Source organism: Miscanthus floridulus, chromosome 3 (genome assembly GCF_019320115.1).
Source record: "Miscanthus floridulus cultivar M001 chromosome 3, ASM1932011v1, whole genome shotgun sequence".
In the NCBI taxonomy this organism is placed as follows: domain Eukaryota; kingdom Viridiplantae; phylum Streptophyta; class Magnoliopsida; order Poales; family Poaceae; genus Miscanthus; species Miscanthus floridulus.
In genome coordinates this window covers 26,890,507-26,915,722 of record NC_089582.1, presented here as the reverse complement: position 1 = coordinate 26,915,722, position 25,216 = coordinate 26,890,507, and the positions used below count along the sequence as shown (strand labels likewise).

The 25,216-nt window shown below is 44.3% G+C and overlaps 2 long non-coding RNA genes across 3 annotated transcripts; one reads left to right on the top strand and one right to left on the bottom strand.

Moving 5' to 3' along the window:
* Positions 1–7,105: 7,105 nt before the first annotated feature.
* On the top strand, positions 7,106–8,460 carry LOC136545292 (uncharacterized). 2 transcript variants are annotated; one of them, XR_010780978.1, is made up of 3 exons: positions 7,106–7,753; positions 8,092–8,166; positions 8,341–8,460. It is a non-coding gene; the product is annotated as an uncharacterized lncRNA (long non-coding RNA). The 2 variants fall into 2 exon arrangements; XR_010780977.1 differs by having other exon boundaries at positions 8,089–8,166.
* Positions 8,461–22,795: 14,335 nt separating this feature from the next.
* LOC136545291 (uncharacterized) lies at positions 22,796–23,633 on the bottom strand. The gene is made up of 3 exons (XR_010780976.1): positions 23,381–23,633; positions 23,190–23,302; positions 22,796–23,006 (listed from the first exon to the last, which is right to left on the bottom strand). It is a non-coding gene; the product is annotated as an uncharacterized lncRNA (long non-coding RNA).
* Between the last annotated feature and the right edge of the window lie 1,583 nt (positions 23,634–25,216).

Here is a 25,216-nt window from a genome sequence, read left to right as displayed (position 1 = left end):
CAATTTACATCGTTCCATCTGTGACATCCCACTTTGCTCCTACGAGCGAGTAATGATCTATCCGCCCTCACCTTACAGGCATGCACGGATGCGGAAATGGATGAAGAGTTGAAACAGGTTGTCAAAGGCTTCCCTATAGGGTCAAGTCATTCACCGTATATGATGTGAATGGCTATCGCTTCCACACAAGAAGCCACGAGCTCAGTCGGCCCAATCGAAAAACCACGAATACAGGCCACGCAAGTTTATTATCTTCCATGGGCGTGCCAAAAAGATCCCACTCTTGAGGGTTGGTACCTTGCGCAGTTGGTATCACCGCATGGCAAAGTGCCTGTCCCAAACGATGAGGATTACAACTTTGACCCAAACACATATACAAGGGAGTTCTATCAACCCGAGGGGCCAGATGGCATGTTTCACATAGACATGTTTTCGCTGATGGGCATGGAAGTAGACAATGACATTGATGAGGACGATGGGGATGAGGACGATGGAGAAGAGGTGCAAAATGCCACAGACTTAGCACTGCTTGAGCGATTACGGTTTGGCATTGCCATTGATGACAACGATGGAGATGAGGCGGAAATGTTAGACAATATTGCTAGTGATGACGACACTTGTGATCCGGCCACTGCCGATCCTGAAGATTATTTCTAATTCATGTAATACTATATTATTATTATTTTCTAGTTATGTTTCGTTCATTTTGCATCTCTATATTTATCTATATTGTGCTAACTGGTTTACTCTTTGTATTTGCAGGCACTCGACAAAATGCCGGGCGAAAGGCGGACCCGGACCTGCAACTCGCTCTACGCGAGGACGACTTAGGAGGCAAAGGCGGAGGCGGAGGCGTCGGCGAGGAGCCGTCCGGCCCGCCGCCCCCGCGGCCGTCCGAGGAGGGCGGTGCAGTCGTCTGCCGTCCCCCCGCCCGAGGAGGACCAGACGACGACCACTGACGACGAGGACCAGCAGCTGGCCCCCCAGACAGGAGGGGGTGACACTTCCTCTGGGGGGGTGGCGGGGGGTGACACTTCCTCTGGGGGGTGGCGGGGGGTTCCACTTCGAGCACCTCATTGGCACCGTACTTGCGTGGGTCCTCGCAGCTCCCGAAGCGGCCAATCCCGTTTCAGAGGAGGCCGATGATTCGTCCCAAGGGCGACAAGTAAGTATCCATTCATTTTGCATCTCTTCTTGTTCATATGCTGAAAACCGAACTACGGACTAACAATTCTTCTTACTGACTCCTGTAGGAACTGGGAACTTGTGTCCGGGGGCGATCATTGGCAGTGCAATGGGATCCTCGGTGGCCTGATCTGCCTGCACTACCCTGGTTTGGTCACCCACGCCTAGGTTGAGTTGCCTCCCTGGACGTGGGACCACTTCAACTCCGCCGTGGACGCCGTGTACGGCACCGTACAGGAGTGGATCAGGCGTGAGTTCTGGGTGAGTCTACATCACACTACATTGCTCAATACTATGAAATCATTAGACGTTCTTGAAATAATGAAAGGACACATGATGTCTATATGCAGGACTTCTTCACGTTGGAGGAGGGGCATGACCCCGCCTGGGTGACGAAGGTGCAGGACAGGGCATGCAGGGGCCGAGTCACGGACCTGTACTATGAGGCGAGGCTGCAGTGCCACATCAACCACTCATGCGACGTCCTTGGTCGATACCTGGGGAAGAGCGAGGCCAGTACCATGACACTCACCAGGGAGCAGTACCTCGCAGTAAGTTATAAAACATTATTACTGACTCATTCCATGAAGAATAGGTAGCCTTCATTTTATATTCTAACATTTCTAATACAATACTTGATGGCATGCAGATGTGTCCTTCTTGGTGCGCCACCCACAGAGACTGTTGGGCGGCCATCATGGACAAGTGGGTCTCTGTTGAGTGGAGGGAGAGGCACGCCCTCCGTCGGGAGTGCCGCCTGCAGATGGGTGGGCCGGCGCACCACCAAGGCAACCGGCCCCTCAGCTCGTACGCCTAGGCCTGGGTACACGCTACACACTTATTTATTTATTTGTTCTAACGCTCAATTCTCATTACTTCTAATCGTCTTTGTGTTTTCCTCGCAGTCCCAGTCGCATGATGGCCAGGAATGCAACGAGTTCATGGCGTACGCCATGGCACACAAGGGCAAGGCGACAGCCCCGGACACCGTCTACAACCCGGAGGATGGGCCCGAGGCGTACAGCAACACGAGCGTCCACAGCAAGCTCACCGACTACGCCTCGTCGGCCCGCGAGTGGCATGGGGAGGACTTCGACCCCGCCACCCAGCCCCTTGATACCAACCTCGTGATGAGGCTCGGAGGAGGGAAGCAGCACGGTCGGTACTAGATGGCCTCCAACATGGTTGACTCGACCTCTGTGCCCAACCTCGCCCAGATCCGAGCACAGAGCACGAGCTCCTCCGTCCCCATTCGACCTCGGCAGGCGAGCACACTGCAGCAGATGGTGGCACTCCAAGTTAGTTCTATTTCATTCGCTGTTCATTACTTTTACACATGTACCTTGCATTTGCATTGTTTAAACGTTGGTGATTGAATATTGCAGGCCACTGTGGAGAGGATGGAGGCCGAGAGGGTCGAGAGGGAGAGGGAGAGGGCCCAGAGGGAGGCCGAGAGGGCCGAGTGGGAGGTCCTGAGGGCCCAGAGGGCGGCCGAGGCGCAGAGGATGCAGGACATGTTCTCATTCATGTCGAGCCTCGGCACCACTCTCCCGGGTGTGGTGGTGCCCCAGTCGCTGCTCGCTCCAGTTGTGCCTCCTACTCCTCTGGCTCTAGGCACTCCGGTGAGTATATATATATATGGTTGATCAAGTCCTTTAGCTTGTGTAGATACTAATGAATTCAATTCTCCTTTGTGCAACAGTCGTCGGGTTCGAACCCGACTCCTTCGCCTCAGCACACACACCCCGGCTGGACAGGTCCACCACCGCATGGAGGTGCCCCTTCAGGCTCCCATTGGGATCAGTGGCAGTAGGTGGTGCCCCTTCATGTTTCATTGACTTTTCTTGATCTAGGACTTGTGTTGGATGAAGACTTCTTAGATGTTGTCATGGATTTGCACATTGGATGTGCGTGTGATGGATTATGCAGGAGGATGTGCTTGTGATGGATGTTGGATGTGCTTGTGATGTATTATGGATGTATGTGATGGATTATGTATGCGTTTTGTGTGATGCTAAATGCCTGTGTGCTGTCTCATGTATTATATATGAGTTTTGCGTGTTTGCTTTCGAAGGAAAGCAACAAACAAAAAAATTACAAATTTCCCAGCTTTGCCGAGTGCCAACACTGGGCAAAGAAGTCTTTGCCGAGTGCCAGGGGTGTGGCACTCGGCAAAGCTGGAAAAAAATGCTGCAAAAACAGCCACTTCCCAGTTTTGCCGAGTGCCACAGCCTGGCACTCGGCAAAGAGGTCAATTTTGCCGAGTGCCAGATGGTACCACTCGGCAAAGACTATTTTTAAAAAGAATTTTTTTTTAAAAAAAAATGGTTTCTTTGCCGAGTGCTGAGTCCTGGCTCTCGGCAAAAATTCAAATTTTGCCGAGTGCCAGTCCCTAGGCACTCGGCAAAGCCGACGTCAAATGTTGACAGCAGTTATTTTTTTGCCGAGTGCGGGCTTGGCACTCGGCAAAGACTTTGCCGAGTGTCGATTTTTGGCACTCGGCAAAGAAATTTTTGCCGATAAAATCTTTGCCGAGAGACCTTTGCCGAGTGCGGCACTCGACAAAGCCTTTGCCTAGTGCTTGGCTGGCTTTGCCGAGTGCCCCTAGCACTCGACAAAGAGGGCGTCTGCAGTTGTGTCTATTTGTTTGTGCTAGGTGCATAATAATTTACATCAAAATATTGAACACGACGGGCCGAGAATCTTCGCGAGTTACCGGATGGAGCTGTATTAGAGACTTTTCCTCCAGATTTTGCAGTGCATCATCTTCATTCTGCAGGTACAGGCGTTGGATACAAACAGGGTTGCCTATTAAACTTCAAAAAGGGAGTAAGGTTAGTAACTTTAAGTTAGAAAAATAAATTTAAAAATAGGGTTCCTGTACGGATTTTATTTTGGTATTACCTCTTCTGAAAGCTTTTGATCTCTGGAATATCATTTTCATTGATGTACCACCTACATGCCGCTGTTCCACTCAAGAATGTATATTTTTGTCCATATGTCTTCATGAGTGTTCCCACAAATATAGCTATAACATGATGTTTTTGTCCAACATCTAGAACTGTCTCACCATCAAATTCTAAGGCTCTTTTTCCAGATAAGGATAAATCAATTGTATTTCCCCCTTAAAACAAATAGATGATAAGGATTGGTAAGCAGGATTAAGCTGGAGTACTCAATCAAATATTCAAATTTGCCATTGGTAATGAATATTTATAGAAACACAGACAGTTTTTTAGTCTAGCATTGAAAAGTACAATTGTTTTTATGTTGAATTAATTTCAAGTTTATGTATCGTACCTCAAATCATGTAGTTTTACGATCCTCCTTGTGATGTGCTCTCCTGAGGTTGAATAAGCAGTAGCAGCATTTGAAACCGCCACAATTTTTCCAATGACATCTATAAGAGTAGTAGAAAAATGTTTTAGTTGGTGTGATCAGAAAGGAAAATATATGATTTGTGCAGAATTTTTATGATCTTACCAAGGAAATATTCAGTTTTGTTTACGTAATCCCCAAGCTTATCTAGTGGAGTGAGGGAAAATGTGTATTTAGGGAATCCTGGAATATCATTATTCAGCTAAACGATTGTAGTCCTCATGTTAAGTTTGAGCATATAAGGATTTGGTACAGCCTTAAAATCTATCTTCCCACGAACAACTTTTATCTTTGTGATGTAGACGATATTTCCTTCTTCTAAATATGGTGTGGTAGATGGTATTGCATGTGGTGGGATTTCAGCATATATAGAATCACCCTGTAGACAGGTAAAAAATATAAACATGTATCGCGACGTCTTAACTTCCTCATCAAATAAAATATCAAGAATCTGGTGTGTTAAACTGTTAACAAAGCAGGAAGCAGCAATGGATCGTACCTGAAATGTAGAATCTTTAAATTAGACTTTGTTATATTACCTTCTGATCAATCAGTACAAGGTCCACATGTTTGATATCATTCAGTTCACTCTTCCCTCTAAATTCCCACATCCGGGATACACGAACACATATTTTGTACTCTAAGCTTCCTGGACGTAGTTCTGATATTGGAGTGATATCTTTCTCCATCCTGCAGTGTATAACAGTACTAGTTTAGAAATTATGATCAAATCATTTGAAGAACTTCTCTATAAACAATATTTTTAGTTGTTTCTCCACATGATCCATCTGGGTTTTCAATTAATATTTTTAGACCTTTTCTATCTTGTACTCTTGAAACTGCCACATATAATTGCCCATGTGTAAATACTGGTTTCTTTAAATACACCCCTACATTTGATAAAGTTTGTCCTTGGCTTTTATTTATAGTCATAGCATAACAAACTTTTATTGGAAATTGGCGTCGAGATAATGTGAATGGCCAATGAGAGGCACGCGCAGTTAGATTTATTCTTGGTATATATGTTTTTTCTCCGGTGTGAGATCCTGTAATGATAACAGCTTCAATGACATTTCTTCCAAGATTTGTTATTACTAACCTTGTTCCATTACATAGGCCCAGGCTTTGATTAATGTTCCTTAGGAGCATTATAGGTGTACCAATTTTAAGTTTTAGCCTATGATTTGGAAAATTATTTGTGGTTAGGCTATTAAGATATTCTACAGGATATAATATATCTGCATCATTACAAGTATCTGAACATTTTGATATTGTATCTGCACTAAGATATTCTGTTTCAACGGCAGGTACAAGTGTAAGAATATAATCATTTATCTCATCAACAATTTCATTTGTGGTTGTAAGAATTGCTCTACTCATAAGATACTCTGGTTGCTTAAAATTTTGTTGAAAATCTGGGTATATGTGTTCGACCAAAGCTTCAATCTTGTTTCCAGTTGTGGTCAATAATAAGTCTTCTGGAATTTGAATTGTAGTGGTATCTTGATCTTCTTCAGCATTATCTTTTGATTGATATGTAATGTTTCCATTCCCAATATCTATTATCCATTTATTGAAACTATCTAACTCCTGATATTCTGTTGAATGTATGTCATATTGTTTTAAACGCATGTTTTGATGCAAAAAAAAATTCTTCACATGATTCCATAAATATGATCTAAATATTGAAGCACTTATTATCTGAGATTTCGATGCATTTTCTATAACTGACAATACTTGTTTTGGATCTCCTCCTAGTACAACAACTTTTCCTCCAAAAGGTATGTTCAATAAATTTGTTTCTTTTTCAGATATATATCTCTGAGTGATCTATCTAAAGCCTCAAAACATTGTCTATTTGTCATTAGTGCTTCGCCCCATATGATAAGATCAATTTCAGTAAGCAGTTGAGCTAATTTTGTTCCTCGTTTTATATCACAAATTGATAATTCATCTATATCTATTGGTATGCGAAACCGTGAATGTGCGGTACGTCCATTTGGAAGTAACAATGACGCAACTCCTGATGATGCAACAGTTAGTACATTTTTTTCTGTGCTCGTAGATAACAAACAATTGTGTTCCACATAAATGTTTTGCTAGTTCCTCCATGTCTAGATACAAAGAATATATTTGGTTCCTTCTTTAAAACACTACTAATTATTTGTTGGTATGCATTTTTTTGTTCAGTATTTAATTGCATGTAAAGTCTATTTGCTTGCTCATCCAACATATCTATATGATAATTTAATTCTTCGTCAATGAGTTGGTTACTTTTGTCAGGTCTATATTGTAAAGATACTTTTGGAAGGTTATATGAATGAATATTGAAACCATTTTTGCTTAATATTTGTTCTAATTCTTGTAGTAGTGCATCATGAAGTTCTAAATCCGTAGGCTGATATTGTATTGGGTAATATTTAGTAATTATATCACGTTCAATGTCATCTACCATTTTTCTCCAGTTTTGAGTATAAAATCTCTTTTCATCTTGTAAGTCACAAAAGAGAAGTATCGTTGTAAATAGATAGCATAGCTGTAGAGATGTAGCCCAATTTGCTGCTTCGTCAAAAGTTTTATACCATTCGTTATCATCTTTTAGTAAGCCCCGTGCAGCACATACTTCTTTAAATGTTTGGTAAACAGTTCCCTTATATGTTCTTATATCTTTGTAACTGGTAGCTCCTGTAACTATCATTAGTAATATGCGTAAAGAAAAGCGTTCTCCTTCTATAGGGTTGACATAGTATAATCGGCCAATTTTGAAACCATGTTTTCTTTTTGTCCATTTTCGGTTTTTATCATCCCATTTCCAAAAACGAGGAAAATCACAGTATGTTAGTTCCCTAGCATCTTCATGTAATTTATTAGTCTCAAACCATTCAGTTAATTTTGTTTTATGAAATTTGGGATCTTTCGTTATATGCTGTAACTTTGTATTCTTGTGTAGTCTAATTGTGTTTAGCAAAGGTAAGTGCACAGGCAATCGCTCAACAGGAGGCCAATGATAACGTATGTCAAAACCTAGTAATCTCCATAAAGCATCTTGCTCACATATGTATCTACAATCTAAATATTCTTTTATCTCGTCAACGTCTTTAGTGTTTTTATTTTGTGTAGGATCTTCTTTCTTTAGAGGCTCCAAAATAATTGTTGCTTTATCTGGTCCTTTGTTGACATATTTGCAGAGGTATTTTAATAATCTACTTTTATTAACATATTCAACATTTATATGAGCTTGATATTTCTTTAGTAGTTTTAAATTATGTGGCACAACCCATCTGTTATCTAAATTATGATTGTCTCGACGGATATAGATATTGCTGTCTCGTCGACGATATTGAGTAAATCCATTATCTGTAAATGTAGTTTCATCTTGGAATTGTTTTGGATAATATTTTGAACATTTTCCTTTTTTCATACATGGGCTTTTTTCATATTTTTTTTCTCCACATGGTCCATGCATCATATGTTCAGATACTAAGACATATGCTAAAGGATCTTCTTTTGGTTCTGATATTTCAGCAGATATCCACAGATCTATTGTCTCAGGTGTAACTTGATTATTGGATTTATCTATCCATGTTAAGATATGGACATGTGGTAAACCCCTTTTCTGAAACTCTATAGAGTATAAAATTGCTACTACTGGACCAAATATTGTACCTGATCGTATATCTTCTAGTAGTTGTTTCAGTTTCATATGAAAGACACGTATTATAATATCTGGTCTATCATTAGCATATTGATGTTCTAAGAGAGCTACACTGATTTCAGGCCACTTAGGGTTGCATGTAAATGTTATAAATAGATCAGGAGGTCCATACACATGGGATATTGCAATTCCATCATGATAATTTTGGATCATGTAACATCTTGATCCAGTATGACTTGATGGTAAAAATACTCTTTTGCCTATTTGGTTGCTGTCGGTTAGTCCTTTTTCTACTGCATAATATATACCTTGTAAATATTCAACTCTTAATTTATCTTGGTTTTTAGCAATATACATTAATCTATCTTCGTCTTCCATTGCATGTACTATTGCTTGTTTTGATAGTTTGCCATAGCATAGGAATGGATTTGGTTGGTTAGATCTGAAATGCATATGATATTTGTAGTACTAATGTATTGTAACACTTGATCTAGCTTTTTCTCTTTTTTCTTTGATTTCCATGTTGATTTTGGTAAGGTGTACCTAGTTGGAATCCTCTTTTCCCCGTATGGAAATAGCAAGGGGTATTGTAATGCCATATAGGCAGGATGATAAATAGAGATACGTTGAAGGCCTTTGTGTGTACTGTTGATTATAATATCTCTTTTATAATTTTCTAATGATAGGTCACCGACTATAAGCATAGCTAATTCTTCAGTGTGTGGCATTTCATATTGAATTGGATCACCTTTTTTAGCACCGACAATCTGTACACTGATATCTATACCTTTGTACTGTTCAAGTAAATCACGTGCTTGTCGAAAATTTTTAACTAATGGATTGTATTGATCAAGCATATTTTTAAGCTCTTGAACTATATATGGATTGATATCATTATCATCAGGATCTTCTCTAGGTATTTCTTCGATTCTATTTTGGATTTCATTTTGTGTGTCAAAAATATATAACTCTGCAAATTTTGGCCTAGTATTGTCTGTTTCAGGTAGTAGTGAACAAATACGATGGTGTATCTGGCCATTTATATGAAATACATATGGACCTTCACCTTTATTTATAGTTTTGTCAATATTGCCACCCATAGAAGTAAAAGCAAACATACTGTTATATTGTCTTATCTTTTGATAAAAATGATTAGATAGATTATTTCCTCTATGGTGAATGAGCATGGAAAGGAATTGAGGTGGTTCATTATATCGTGGTATTTTGATCTCTCCATATTTGCAGCAATTAGAATATAGAATCTGTTTCTTATTTTTAGAGTCTGTCTTATTTCTTTCATCATACCAGAACATAGCATCACAATCTTTACACGTGTAGTTTGGTGCACCATGATATGATCGTTCTATATATATGATTGTTTTAGATGTTGTATATATTCTGGTGTAAATGATACCATTCCATGAGAAGAGTATAAATATGGATGTGCAGCCTCAATATATAGGCATTGCTTTTTAATTAAATTTTCTCTGTTTGAGTTATGTTCTGCACTACGGGATACAGTAGATTTGCCGAGTGTCAGGGGCACTCGGCAAACGCCCAAAAACACTCGGCAAACACTTTGCCGAGTGTTACACTCGGCATACAGCACACGGCATTGATTTGTCGGCAAACAGTAGTTTGCCGAGTGTTTTTTATCGGGCACTCGGCAAACAGTTTGCCGAGTATCAGTAAACACTCGGCAAAAAAAAATTGACGGGATGGAACGGCGACGTCGATTTTGCCGAGTGCACGACGGAAAAACACTCGGCAAAGTTTCTCAAGTTTGCCGAGTGTCAGCACGAAAACACTCGGCAAAGTTTCTCAAGTTTGCCGAGTGTCAGAAATAAAACACTCGGCAAAGTTTCCCCAATTTGCCGAGTGTCATAACGAAAACACTCGGCAAAGTTTCTCAAGTTTACCGAGTGTCATAATGAAAACACTCGGCAAAGTTTGCTGAGTGCCACACCATAACACTCGGCGAAGTTTGTAAACTTTGCCGAGTGCCACACCTAAAACACTCGGCAAACAAGCCTGCAACGGTCAAATTTTATGGTCACTTTGCCGAGTGTCCACTGGAATACACTCGGCAAAGAAGGTTCCCAGAATGGCAGAAAATGGTCTCTTCGCCGAGTGTTTTACCTTGACACTCGGCAACTCCTATCTTTGCCGAGTGTTACACTCATCAAAGCGACCAAGGCCCTCCCTTTTTTAATAATCTGTCACATATCTCTCAATTCACAAAAAACCATGACAATTCACAATAAAACATCATCACAGGCATAATTATTTGTCACAGGTATAATAAACCATCATCATAATTCACAATAAACCATCATCACATGTCACAATAAACCATCATCTCAATTTACAATAAACCATCATCACAAGTCACAACTAAGTCACAATAAGACACAATGCAAATGCAATCACTGCGTAGGCCCTTGGAACCTCTGCGACAAATCCGGGTCTTGAGGCTGATTATTTGATGCCGCCGATTGATTCTGCACAAAAGAGAAGTATTCGAAACAGTGTTAGCTTCCTTTTTAACAGTGTTAGACTTCATATTGCAAAGTGAATTTCAGTATCGAAAGGTGTGCATCTACAGCATACTGTAATTGTAATCACAACATTCAACACTAATGCAATACTTAAATTTGTGCTATGCACACAACAGGCTACTTGCATGTTAAAAATAAGGGAATTAGCAAGCATCCACATATCTATGTGCTGCTGGTTATCAACATTCAGATTCCAATGGTTATCAACATTCCATTTCGACCACAAAGCAATGGTTAACATTCAGATTCCAATGGCAGCACTTCAGGTGTTTTACATCACTAAGTTTCCCTATCAGCTGAATTCATTTTTTGTCCATTTACTGTTTAGCTTTTGGTAATTTGCTCCTGTTGTGTGTTATGGCTTAATATTGGTGAGTGTGTTCTTAGGAGCTCCAGTTCACAATATTCAACAAGGAAATCAGCTTCCATTCATTAATTCTTCTAATCCGGTCATGTCACTGGTGAGTAGCTCCGCCCTTCTTCTTTTTTTCTTGTTTGGAGAACCAGTGCACCATTTATTGAACTGAGAAAAGTGGATTTGCCATTCAAGCTTAGGTGACGTAATAGAAGTATAATTTGCTATTCTGGTAGTCAGCAGCACCAATGGTTGCCTGACATTCTCTTTTGACATGACATCTATATTTGCATTTATATTTAAGTTTCACTAAGCATTTTTTTTGTTTAAAGTTTTATCAACAGAAAAATTTTGGAAATAAAAGCCTAAATTACTACTTGGAGTAGATGCTCTTTCAATTTAGAATGGTAGTGTAGGTTACATTTTTGGCTTCCTGTAAGACCAGACGTCAGCATGTCCTGATTTTTTTTATGTTCCTGTGTCCTCTAGGTTGAGTTTGAATATGAAATCATTATTCTAGCCACCATCCTTTCCCTAAACTAGTTCCCCAGGAATTCCCTTACCATCTTAAGGCTAAACCTGAAAGAGGCTATATGCTATGCACTTCACTGCTTCACTGCTTCATGACATAACAATGATTTCATATTGTAAGACTGCATACGTAGGGGCATAGGGCTATGCGCTATGCACTTCACTGCTTCATAACATAACAATGAAAAGTCAGGCTTCTGTTCGTTCTGTATGTATGCATGTATTTAATACCTGCTACAGTCAATGTTGCTAGCAAAATCCTGATTAGTTCACTCTAGACATGAATGTGTCAGCAGCAGCAATGAAGTCTAAGCTCTTTGCCGATCAAGAGGAACGTGAAGTTCAAAGACTAGCTGCTACTGTAATAAATCATCAGGTTAGTATGTGTTTCGCCATCTGATTTGCATGCACAGAGGATTTCAGCTGAACGAATCAGGATGAGGCCCTATTAGGTCCCACCGGAAGCGGTCTACCAGGGGGCAGTAGCACCCTGCCATCAAATCCAGCAGGCATGAGCCCCAGACCAGTGCAGGGGAGATGCAAAATACTTGCTCCAGTCAAAATAAATTTATATTTTGAACATGATCTTATTTCCTATGTATCCCTGAGTACTTTTTTCATTGAAAGCAGTAAAGGAGCTTGCTGACAATTTGGACAGCTTATTTAACACATTCCTAAAAGTATGTCAAATATTTTATGGGAGATATCAAGGTGTCAAGTGACTCACAGGAGTAGTTGTGGGTGGCTGAGGTGAAGGGAATAGCATCGGTGGCGGTGGCAAAGGTTGACCCATACTCGATGCAAAATTCTGCATGTATTGGAACATTTGGTCCATCCTCAACCGACTTTCTTCGTCCATCCTCTGCCGCTCGGCCTCTAACCGCTCCACCCTCGCCTCCATCTCCTCCCGTTGCTTCTTTTCTGCTTCCACCTGGGCCTAAAATATTTCATCGCAATGTTACAATGCAAAGCAATGCAAAGCTAAAGTACGTAAGAACCAACGAATGATGAATGGAAGAGAAAGAACCTGGAGAGCCTCTATCTAGAACTGTGCAGTGGTCGGCCGTGGGTGTATCGCTGGGCTCGAGTCCGTGCTCCTTGCTCTGATCTGGGAGAGAGTGGGAGTAGAGGCCGTGTCGATTACGCTGTTGCCAATCCAATACCGACCATGCTTCTTGCCTCCTCCCACCCTCATCACGATTTCTCCATCAATATCCTGGGAGCTCGGATCGAACTGTGGCCCGTGAACCTCCCTTGCCATCGTTGTATACTGGGTGACGCGGCTGTGGATGCTTGGATGGTTGTACGCCTCAGGCGGGTCCTCCGGGTTGAAGTCGATGTCGGCCGTCGCCTTGCCCTTTTTGGACAGAACCCATGCCTTGAGCTGGGAGCAAGACTGGCCATCATGTGACAACGACTACGGCAAAAATGCAAAATGATTAGAAATTATGCAGAATTGAGCGTTAGAATACAGAAATGAAGTTGCATACCCATTTCCCCCTATATTCATCAAGGCTCAGGCTGCCTTGATGGTGTGATGCACCTGGCATCTGCAAACGCCGCTCTCGGCAAGCAAGGTGGTGCTCCAACCACCCGGGCTGCAACCACTCATCCACCATCTTTTCCCAGCACCGGATATGCGCTCGGCACCACCACGGAGGCACCTACATCATCAAGCATGTGACTTATGAAAAAAGAAATTAAGCGTAATTAATCTCAAATAAAGTAAGTATCAACGTTCTTTGCTTACACTCATGAATTGGTCCTTGGTCAGGTTCATTGTCCTTGCCTCATCTTTTTTAACCTTCATGGTTCTGTATTAAGCGTAGAACTCGATGATGGCCTGGACGCGCGCCTCATAGTGCATGTCCTTCACGAGCTTCTTGGCGGCCTGTTCAGAGACGGACTTCGCCTTGGCCTCGAATCCCTCCTGGTATCTGTAGAAGTCCTACATATAGAGGCGATGTATAAAGTTATTATTTCAAGAATGTCCAGTGAAAGTGATGTATTGAGCAATGTAGTGCGAGGAATACTTACCCACAGCTTGCCCTTCACCCGCTCCGCTATGTTGGTGAATCTCCTGCGATCACGATCAGGGACGTCGGGGGCGGCGACGTAGTGGTCCCACGTGTAGGCCGGCTCCTGCTGTCCGGTGTACACCACCAAGCCAGGGAAGTGTTCCCTGCACAAAAGGCCAAGGATGCCGTTGACCTTGCGGTTGTGATCACCCCCACTGAGCTTAATCCAACTCCTGCACAAGTGATTAATATAAATTATTAGTTTCTTTTGTAATTTTCAACATATCAAAATTATTGCAAATATTTAAAGTTACTTACCTGGTCCCTGTCGGTTTAATCAGCAGGTGTCTATGCTCAAGTATCGGACGCCTCGGGAGGGACGAGGGACCTCGCAACCAGATCTTGGACTGGGCATCCCCTGCCTCCTCCCCCTCTCTCTCCCCCTCCTGCTCATGCTCCTGCTCCTGCTCCTCCTCCTCCTCCTCCTCCTCCTCACCAGAGGCGTGTGCGGAAGGTACCTCCTCCTCCTCAGACGTCGGGGGGTTAGGTTCAGGCGATGGGGTCCTCGCCCTACCCTTCCGTCGACCCCTCTACCTCTGCCTCTGCCTCTGCTCCTGCTCCTGCTCCTCCTCCTCCTCACCCCTGCCTCGAGGCCTACATCGACGCCTCCCAGAACCTGACCCTGACCCAGAACCTGAACCTGAACCTGAACCCCTCCCTACAGCGGCGATTCTCTCACAAATCGCCGCGAGCTTCCTCGTAGCGCCCACCATTGCTCAATTACCTGCAAATAAAAAGAGTAAACCAATCAGCACAGGTAAACAAAACATACTTAGAAAGATATGATAAATAATAAATAAATTAGTACGACTCATACATGTATTAGAAATAATCGTCATGATCGGGATTAGCTGGATCATAAGTCTCATCATCACTATCACGCATGTCGATATAATCATGCCCGTGCTCCGAAGGAGGAATGTCGTGATCACTGTCATTGCCTAATTGTAATCGCTGAAGTAGTTCTAAGTCCTTCACATTCTGAACCTCGTCTCCAGCGTCCTCATCAGCAACCCCTTCATTGTCTACTTCCATTCCGATAGCTTCGGTTAAATCTATCACAAAACTCCCTTCGAGCCCATCTTCTTGGAAGAACTCTCCATCATATGTGTTGGGGTCTATATTGTAATCTTCATTGTTTGGTACAGGTAGTTTACCGTGTGGCGATACCTTGTACACAACATCCCAACCCTTAAGACGGCTGTCGGTTTGGCACGGGTATGACAAATAATAAACTTGTGTGGCCTGTTGAGCCACAATATAGACGTCGTCTCCTGGTAAGACGGATGATTGTCGAATTTCAACTAGCCCAAGATTAGGGGTGCGTCTCACGACATCTGGATCAAACCAATAACATTTGAATATGACTGGATTAAGAGGCTTGCAACCATGAAAAGTTAGTTCGTATATTTCTTCAATTATTCCGTAGTACTCGACCCCATCAAAGCCTGGCGTAAAAACTCTGGTATTTGTGGTTCTTCAATTGGGCCGACTCTGCTCGTGCCTTGTTGTGTGAAAGCGATATCCATTGACGTCATAACCGGTAAACGACTTGACCTTATAGGAACAACCATCGGCAACCTGTCTCAACTCGACATTCATAGACGCTTCGGTTTGGCCCTACAAGTTCAAGCAGGGTGGTGCGTTTTATTATTTGCATGTACGAGCAACTTGTAATATCAAACTAAGTACGAGCTAAATTGGACTGTACCTTCTGCTTGAACCAAGAAATGAAATCAGGTTTTCCATTTCCCACGCCCTCTTTGAGATGGGTATCACTTTCGTGCGGGGTAGGTTTCCTTGATTTACGCCAGAATTGACGATGAAATTACATGTACCAACAAGAAACATGGGAGTTGGACATAGAAAAGCGACTACTTGAGAACAAGTTTGTTGAGAACATACAGCATGTATGGCTCCACCTCGGATAGGTTGGTCAACACATACAGCATGATAATGCGCCGTTCTTCATGTTTCAAGGTCTTGTGGGTCGCACCACTTGCACTTCCGAGTTGCCCTCAGAAAATGCTAAGGCTCGATTCATCTCCATCGGCATTGTAACGAGATGGTGGATTATGCACACTAGGAAGGTTGTCGGCATAGTATTTTATTGTGAAGTTTGACACCTCCTCCAGAATGTATGCCTCTGCAATGGATGCTTCAATTTTGCATTTATTTTTACATTTAGTTCGAAGAACCTTTTGACATCTCTCAATCGAATAGCACCAACGGCCCTGCACAGGCCCCCCCATTCGTGCTTCATACGGGAGGTGTAGAATCATATGCTGCATCGGATTGAAGAAGCCGGGTGGCAAGATCTTCTGCAACTTACAGAGCAACACAGGCGCCATTTTTTCCATTTCTGCAACCACGGTACGAGATAACTCCTTGGCACAAAGCTGGCAAAAGAAATTGCTCAACTCCGCTAGCACCTGCCAGACATGATCAGGGACATAGCCTCGAACCATCACCGGAAGTAGACGCTCAAGCCATACGTGGTAATCATGACTCTTGAGCCCGTTGACTCGCATAGTAGCTAAGTTCACTCCCCTCTTCAGATTCGCTGCATACCCATCAGGGAACATTAACGTTTGGAACCATTCTAGTACCTCCCTCCTTTGGGCCCTCGTCAAGATGAAATCGGCCTTAGGCTTTCTCCACGACTTGCCGTCTCTGGGAGGCGCCATGTCCAGCTTTGGTCTGTCGCATAACCTCGCTTGATCTATTCTAGCCTTAACGTTATCCTTTGTCTTATCAGGAATGTCCATGATTGTACCAAAAATTGCCTCAGCGATATTCTTTTCAGTGTGCATTATATCAATGTTATGTGGAAGAAGAAGATCATCAAAATAGGGGAGGTTCCACAAGCACGACTTCCGAGTCCAAGCATGTTGCTCGCCATATCCCACAAAACCACCTTCTTGTTTATTGACCTCGAGAGCATCTAACTGAGCATGAACCGTGGCTCTTGTCATCATCTGCGGTTCAGGGTCTGTAACTACGACATCTTTCGTAAAGTTCTTGATGTCTAGTCTAAATGGATGGTCAGGAGGGAGGAATTGTCGATGTTTGTCGAATGAAGAATACTTGCCACCCTTCGTCAACCAAATGAACATCAGAGAAGCCTTGTATACTAGGCATGGGAACCTCCCGTGAACACACCAGCAGCAGAAAATCCCGTATGCCGGCAAGTCATGCAGGGAGTACTAGTACCAAACATGCATTTTGAAGTTTGTCTTTGTAGCTCAGTCGTATGTCCATACCCCTTCCTCCCAAGCACGGATCAAATCATCAATCAGAGGCTCCATGTACACACTCATATTATTCCCCGGGTGTTCTGGAATTATCAACGACAAGAATATGTTCTGTCGTTGAAAGAGGACGCCAGGGGGGAGATTGAGGGGGATAACGAACATGGGCCAATAGGTGTACGGGGCAGCCGCCATTCCATAAGGATTGAACCCATCTGTTGCCAGCGCAACACGTACATTACGAGCCTCTAGAGCTTTCTCAGGATAAATCTCATCAAACCTTGTCCAGGCTTCACCATCGGATGGGTGTACCATCTTCTCAGGATTGTATCGACGTCCGTTTTTGTGCCATGTCATCTGTTTCGCAGATTCCTCAGTCATGTAAAGCCGTTGGATCCTCGGTATGAAAGGAAGGTACCGTAGGATCTTCACGGGGATTGCGAGCTGCCTCTTCTAACCATCACCAGAGTCTACCTCTAGGAACCTAGACGATTCGCACTTCACACGGTACTTTTCTTCCGCATACTCTTTCCTAAATAAGATGCATCCCTTCGGACAAGCATGTATATGCTCGTATGGCATCTTAAGTGCACGAAGGAGTTTTTGTGCCTCATACATGCTCTTTGGCAAGATGTGACCATCCGGGAGCAGGCTACCAAAAACTGCCAGCATAATATCAAAGGCGTCTCGACTCAAGGTAAACTGAGACTTCACGGCCATTAGGCGTGCAATGGCATCCAGTTGAGAAACCTTGGTATGCCCGTGAAGGGGTTGCTATGCCGCAGACAACATGTTGTAATAGGCCTTTGCGGTAGCCTCTGGCTCCTCCTCCCTACTTGCTTCATCGAAGTGTGCTTCATGGTAGTCATTTAACATGTCTCCCACTCCGGCATCATCATCATATTCCTCGATGCGTTGTCTCAAGACCTTGTCTCTCCCATGATCGGCTTCACCATGGTAGGTCCACCTGGTGTAGTCTGACGTAAATCCGTTCTTCACAAGATGTTTGCCCATGTCTAGCTTGGTTTGCCGACGCATGTTTCCACATTTGCTACATGGACACCAAGTCGATCTAGCTCCTTTGACAATTGCAAACGCCCGTTCCAAGAAAGCATCCGTCTTGTCAATCCATTCATTGGTCAACGAATTCGGACTAGAGCGGCCCGTGTACATCCACTCACGGTCATCCATCCTCTAGCATATCAGCGAGTAATATATAAAATCACGTTGCATCTACACGTTCCTATAATGTCTATTAGGTAAAGATAGGTCCTAATCCCACCCGAGGATATGTAGTGGGTTTAGTTTCCATGCTCTACTCCGATCCAAGATAGAATTTCGGCAGCACCTCCCCGCTGTTCTCCACATACACGTCCCGGAAAGGAGATTGTGTATTCAGAGAACAACAGGGAGGTGCTGCCGAAACTCTATCTCGGATCGGAGTAGACCATGGAAACTAAACCCGCTACACATCCTCGGGCTGTCCAAAAAACGTGGACAATTCAGAACAGATACGGTTATAGATATGCAAAAATTTGCATATTTCCAACCGTATCTCTTTCGAACGGGGGACGCCTAACTAGGTTACGTGATATATGAACATCAAACGAAAAGAGAGGTGTATGATGCCTCACCTTGCTATCCGGCAAAGTGACGAGTCAAGGACGGTCCTTGTGAGTCTCTCCTACAACAAAATGAACATAGTAGTGTCAAGTCAAAATTTTGGCAGCACCTCCCCTGCACGGGGAGGTTTCCAAAACCTGCATCAAATATAACGGCATGATGGCCGACAACCACATCCACACCAACAGAACGGCACGATGGCCGACAACCACATATAGCTCACAAGAAAGCAAATAATTCATGGTTTATCCTTTTCTAATTTCTAAAAAAAAGTCATATCACCTCTATAGACATCCTACTACCTCTCATTCTTCTCTAAAAAAGTCCATTTCTATCACTTTCTAATTTCTTTTCTAATTTCTAATTCATCCTACCTTTTTATAATTTCTAAAAACAACACTGATAGTGGCCATACTAGGCTACTTTCGAAAGATGTTTCAGGTTTAACCTACAACATTTTAGTGCTCCAACCTACGAAACAGCAAAAGGGCCTAAACAACAATCCTGGACATACAAGACTGCAGTATAACGATATTTTAGGTTTTCCCCACATAATATTGCACAAACCAAATTGCAGGAAAGGTTTAAGGGAAGTGTGTGGAAGTGTATGTGGTAGGCCACATCTTTAAACTGAGCCATGAGAGAAGTGAGTTTCGCCGAGATGTACTACGTTTGGAGCACGTACAGAGGACACACGATACACTGTCATCGCAACTGCTGGTGTCGTTAACCCGCCAGCCAACCATGGCTGACTAGCTGTGCCGGACGGATCGCTCTCGTGTGCCATGCACTGCCACAAAATGGGCTTGGGTGTGGAGATTTTAAAAGGAAAAAAAACATCCAGTAACTAACGTCAGTCTCGTGCGGGCTGGGATTATTAATTATTCCTGCCGCGCGCGACTGCGAAAGCGAAGCAGCAGCAGGGTGCAGGGATGAACCGAGACGATGGGGACATCTCAAAATCCGATCCTCACCCTCGCCCATTCCCATTGCGTAGTGTAGCTATCGGCCTATCGATCGGCATCCGTGTACGTCTGCAGACGACTGCAGCCTGCAGGTGATGTCCGGGACCTCGTGGCTATCCGGCAGACCGGTAGGCACCAAGAAAATGATGCGCGCCGCCGCGAGTCATGGGATGGATCGGCGACGAGACGATTCTGTCTCGGGGGTCGGCGGCCGCTCAGCCGCAGCTCGGTCGCGCTTGTACTTGGCTCCGCCCGTCCCTTTGGGTGGTGGATAGATGTGGGCTTCATTATCGTCTGGCCAGACCGAGTGGCTAGCTGCGCGCGGCACACGACGCGGGTGGGAGTTTACGTCGTGCAGTGGCAGCGGCCGGCGGGTTCGGTTCAGACGCCGCTGGCCACACCAGGCCACGACTCTAGTGCGGCGCGCGCGCCAGAGCATGCCTTCCTTAATGTAAGAAATTCATGTATTGAAAATCAAGAACCAATCCAGCAGCTAGTGGGGCTCGATGGGTCAGATAACCCATCCCGACAAGGAATTACAGGAATTTCTGGTTGGATTGCTCGAATCTACCAAAAATTCAAGGGCGGAACCGCAGAAGCCTTAGTAGAACAGGGAATATAATTTCAATCCGAGCAAGCAACGTTAGGGCTTCCTTACCAGCAACGACGAGAAGGTGAGGACGAATTCGACTTGATTATGTTCCGATTCCCGCTCCGCTCGGTGGCCTCGCCGCCGCGGGCGCTGCCGGTGTGGGGGGGGGTGGCGCCGCCGGGTGGAGGCGCCGCCGGGTGGAGCCGCCGCAGGCGTGGCGCGCCGGGGCCGGGAGGGCGACGCCGAGGGGCGGGGGCGTGCCGCCGGGACCGGGAGGGCGCCGTCGGGGGATGGAGCGGGGGCGGGGACGCCGGCGGGGGGAGGCGGCGGGCATGCCGGCGGGGGCGCCGGCGGGACGGGGTCGGGTGGTCGCGGCGTGTGTCTGTGGCGTGTGTGCGTTGTGTGCGTGTGTGTGGCGTGCGGGGTCACGCCGGGTTAACTGTTAGGGGGTATGCCGAGTGCCTGCGATCTGGCACTCGGCATACCCCCTTTTTTATTTTTTTTATTTTTTCAAAAGGTCTACTCGCGCGGCAGTGGGCCTGCACCAAGACTTTGCCGAGTGTTTTCTATAAGACACTCGGCATAGAGATACTTTACTGAGTGTTATATAGAAACACTCGGCAAATTACGCTAATATTTTATGTATACCTTTAATAGCTTCTTTTAGTAACTTTTTTCCTATATATTTTGAAAAAAAAAACTTGTCAAATTCACTCAAAATGCATATTTGTTTTTTCTACTAATATTATTTCATTATTTCATGCAGTTATAGCTCAAAATTAATTTATATCAACTAAAATTCTATAATTGCAATTAATAAATAAAAAATATCAAACGGATCCGAAAAATTGTCAAAATTTGACATGAACTAATCTATGTTGTGTATTGCCTATACAAAAAATTTTGAACTCAAACCCAATTCACATGTCACTTGGACTCTAAATCTTACCGGATCCTTCTAAGTTCTACGAATTTTCTCCGGAGATGATTCCGTTTGTAAGCATCATACGTCACAAATTGTGCGAAACATTCTCAATTTTTTACCACAGCCTCCATATATGATATCATGACATCTTGACAAATCTCGTGATTTTCATACTTCGTTTGGTTTTGGTAGAATTTAAAAATCATTCGAACACACGTTCGTGGTCGTGTTTCCTGAACAAAATGTTCGAAATTTCTTTTCATTTCCTGTATGAGACATCAATCCGGATCAATGACATGAATATGATTTTTCCACTCATTTTATTCTATTGTTTCAATCACTTGCGGTTCAAATTTCACTTAAATCAATAAATTACTCAAAATGAAATTAATTCACTAAATATAGCAAACAGACCAAGAAATAGACCAACTTTTAACATGCAGTACCAAATGTCGTATGTGGGGAGTAGAAAAATTGTGGAGGGCCGAGGAGGAAAAAATAGTTTTGGATTCGCCGAGTGTCTCCATAAACACTCGGCAAACCCATACACTTCGCGGAGTGCCGGAATAAAACACTCGGCAAATCCATACTTCGCCGAGTGCCTCTAACGGACACTTGGCGAAGTCCTAACGGCCGGCTCGCCGTCCGGTAGAACGGCGCATGCGTTGGTCACGTGTTGGTTATTGCCGAGTGTCCCCTAGAGGCCGAGTGTTGACACTCGGTAAATATTAGATATGCCGAGTGTCTGATGGTTGCCGAGTGTTGACACGCGGCAAATTATAAATATGCCGAGTGTAATAGTATGCCGAGTGTCTTGGAGTAAACACTCGGCAAATATGTTGTTTGCCGAGTGCTCGATATAATGCACTCGGCAAACATAAAGCACTCGGCATTGTCACTGTTTCCCGTAGTGCTGGTTCTAGTTTACTTTTTTTTCGCGTAGCTTTCCGTATCTTGATTGTCTTGCATTCTTACTATTAGATGGATTATTTATAGTTTCTGGTGGTTGTTGCTTTCTCTTTGTCCGAACCATATTTACACATATATGTATACGAAAGTATCTACATGTATAGTGAACAAGTATATAGAAAATACCTATAGCCAGAATTAGTCAGATCAACCAAAGGAAGGAAACAAATAAGAGTGCAGAAGATGAACGTTATGTACCTTTGAGTTGTGCCTTTGATTTGTAGGTGTGATTCTTCCCGTGGTCTCCGCAGGAATGATTAGGCCATGTAGGGGATTCTTTGTGATCTAATTTTTTCTTCTACTTTGTAGTGAAGGAGAGATGGTTGATGGAATACAGGAGCGTTGAGAAGTACAGAGCAAGTGCGCTGGCTTGTGATAGCAATGCCACGCCGCCGTTTTTTTCGGTATTAAAAAAAGAGACCCACCGATGAATCTAGAAGCCAGATGCACTGGCTTGTGATAGCGAAGCCACGCAGCCGTTTTTTCCCCGGTATTAAAAAAAGAGACACCGATGAATCTGGAACACGCGACATGTCCAAATCCGGAACAACGCACGTGACCACCCGCTGACTATTACGGTGACATGATCGCATGATTCAACGGCCGAGGAAACATACCTATTGGATCGGACGGCCAAGAGATGACGAGGTGACGTGGCCCTATTAGAATCCTTTCTTTTGGAAGCAAGATTCCTATTAAGAGATTTTCGAACAAAAGCCATTGTCTCAAGTAGGCTAAAAAAATTGTACGATAGTCTATTTGGGTCCTTTGCAACCTCTGTGAGGTATCCATCAACTTAAGTTCACAACAGGCTGATGCTTCTTCCAAATGGCATGCGAAGCTCACTCGTGCACATCTGTCCACACTTCATCAAATTATTGTTGCCTTCAGTACCTCTGCTGGTGTTCAGTTTTTCTATCGATCTTACATATCTGAACTGACTACAACATAAAAGAAAAAATAAACATCATCAATATGTACTGAACGGCAAGACCTTAAAGGCTCAGAGGGTGTACTGTAACAGTAGTTTACATTAACATGATATCCTGTTATAATGGAAATTGCTTTCACATGTGAATAAACGAATTGCAGAAACAGGAGAGGGAGAGGGATTGGGCTTCAACCACGGTGAGGAGGAATTCATGATTGGCGTTCAACCAAATTGTGTCATCTTTTGTCATCAAATTCATGTGTGCCTGACCAAGCAATTTCAGAATCGATCGTGGTCCATGTGTGCCTGATCAAGCAATTTTAAAAACGGTCACAGGCTGCCTTGATAGGCAAAAAAGGGGTGTGCACCACTACAGTTGCATACCTAAGAACTTTCGCCGGCGTTGGTGGCCGAGGGAAGGGCGCCGGCGGAGGTTGCCGATCTGAGAGGGTCGAACCGCCCGGGCCGCGGTCGTAGTTCTTGGGGCCGTCCGCGGGGCCGGCTTCCTCGACTCCGGTGTGGAGTCCTGCTCCTCGACGCCTTGGACGAGCAACAGATGCAGAGTAGATGGAAGCCCAAGCCCGTGAAAGCCCAGAGCCAAGCTCTAGCGGACTCACCTGCGAGTGAACCGGGCAAATATGAGAGTCGCCCGTGACGAGGACGGGTGTGGCTCACGCTTTACATACCCCTCGCCCACCGCAGCCGATCCACTTAAGAAAATCAGCACCGCGTCTGTACAAGTAAAATAAACGCCGCTTAGTATCAGACAAACCTCAGTAATCCGGGGTAGATGAGCCTTTGTGTGAACTCTAGCTCCTGGGTTCGAAGCGCGTGTGGAGCAATTTTTGTTAATTTTTAATCTACTACTTTTCCAAAATCCTTTCTAACATTGTTGTTTTTTGCTACTTTGACTTTGATTGATGAAAAATATTTTTTTTTGCTGTTTTCTTACTGTTTTTTCCTCCTTATCCATCGAGGCTAGGGAACACTTGGCGCGAAGAAGACGGTGAAGGAGGCGTGGGAGACGGTGCAGACGATGAGGGTTGGAGCAGATCGGGTGAAGGAGATCAGTGTCCAGAAGCTTCTCAAAGAATTCGAGAACATCGAGTTCAAAGAAGGAGAAAGCGTGGAGGATTTCGGCATACGGATCACCAACCTCGTCACCACACTCAAATCCCTCGGTGAGACTGTTGACGATCCTCGTGTTGTCAAGAAATTTTTGCGTGTGCTGCCGTCCCATTTCAATCAAGTTGCCGTATCCATCGAGATGTTCTATGATATGAAAACATTGTCGGTGGAGGATTTGGTGGAGCGGTTGCGCGCTGCAGAAGATCGGTTTGAGGACAAGGTTGAGCATATCACTGATAAAGCCGAGCGGTTGCTGCTCGCTGAGGAAGATTGGCTGGAGAAGCACAAGCACCGATTTCAACAATCAGGGTCGCCGGTGAAGAAGGAGAATGGAGGAGCAGGCGGTCAGAGCAAGGGCAAGTCCGTGGCGCGCCAGGAACCACAGAAGGGCGGTGTCAAGCTCACTTCAGAGGGCACTCCACGCCGTAAAGGGAGGTGCTGGAATTGTGGCATATATGGCCACTGGGCACAGGACTACAAGCGCCCAAAGAAGGAGAAACGTGAGGAGGCAAACCTTGCTAAGGCTGACGTTGATCAGGCGACGTTGCTTCTTGCCACAGTTCATGACGTCAGGCCAAAGCAGCCTCAGATGGTGCATCTCCAAGAGAAGAAGGTGATTCCTGTTGAGTGCGAGGCTGGTGTTTGGCATCTTGATACAGGAGCAAGCAATCACATGACAGGCATGCGGTCTGTGCTGACAGGCCTTGATATGTCGGTGCACGGCACAGTGCGTTTTGGAGATGGCTTCAGTGTCAATATTGAAGGCCTCGGCACGATGATCGTGGCAGGCCGTGGAGGAGAGCACAAGGTATTAACAAATGTTTACTACATTCCTAAGTTACAGAGTAACATTGTTAGCCTTGGTCAGTTAGAGGAAGCTGGGTGCAAGGTAGTGCTGGAGAATGGTTTATTGCAGATTTTTGATCGAATTGATCAGGGAAGGAGACTGATTGTCAGTACTCCACGCAAAGGCAATCGGTTGTACAAGTTGAAGATCAAACCGGCAACACTAGTGTGCCTAATGCTGAGTATCACTGACACAGCTTGGCTTTGGCATGCTAGATATGGACATTTGAATTTCAGGGCTCTCCG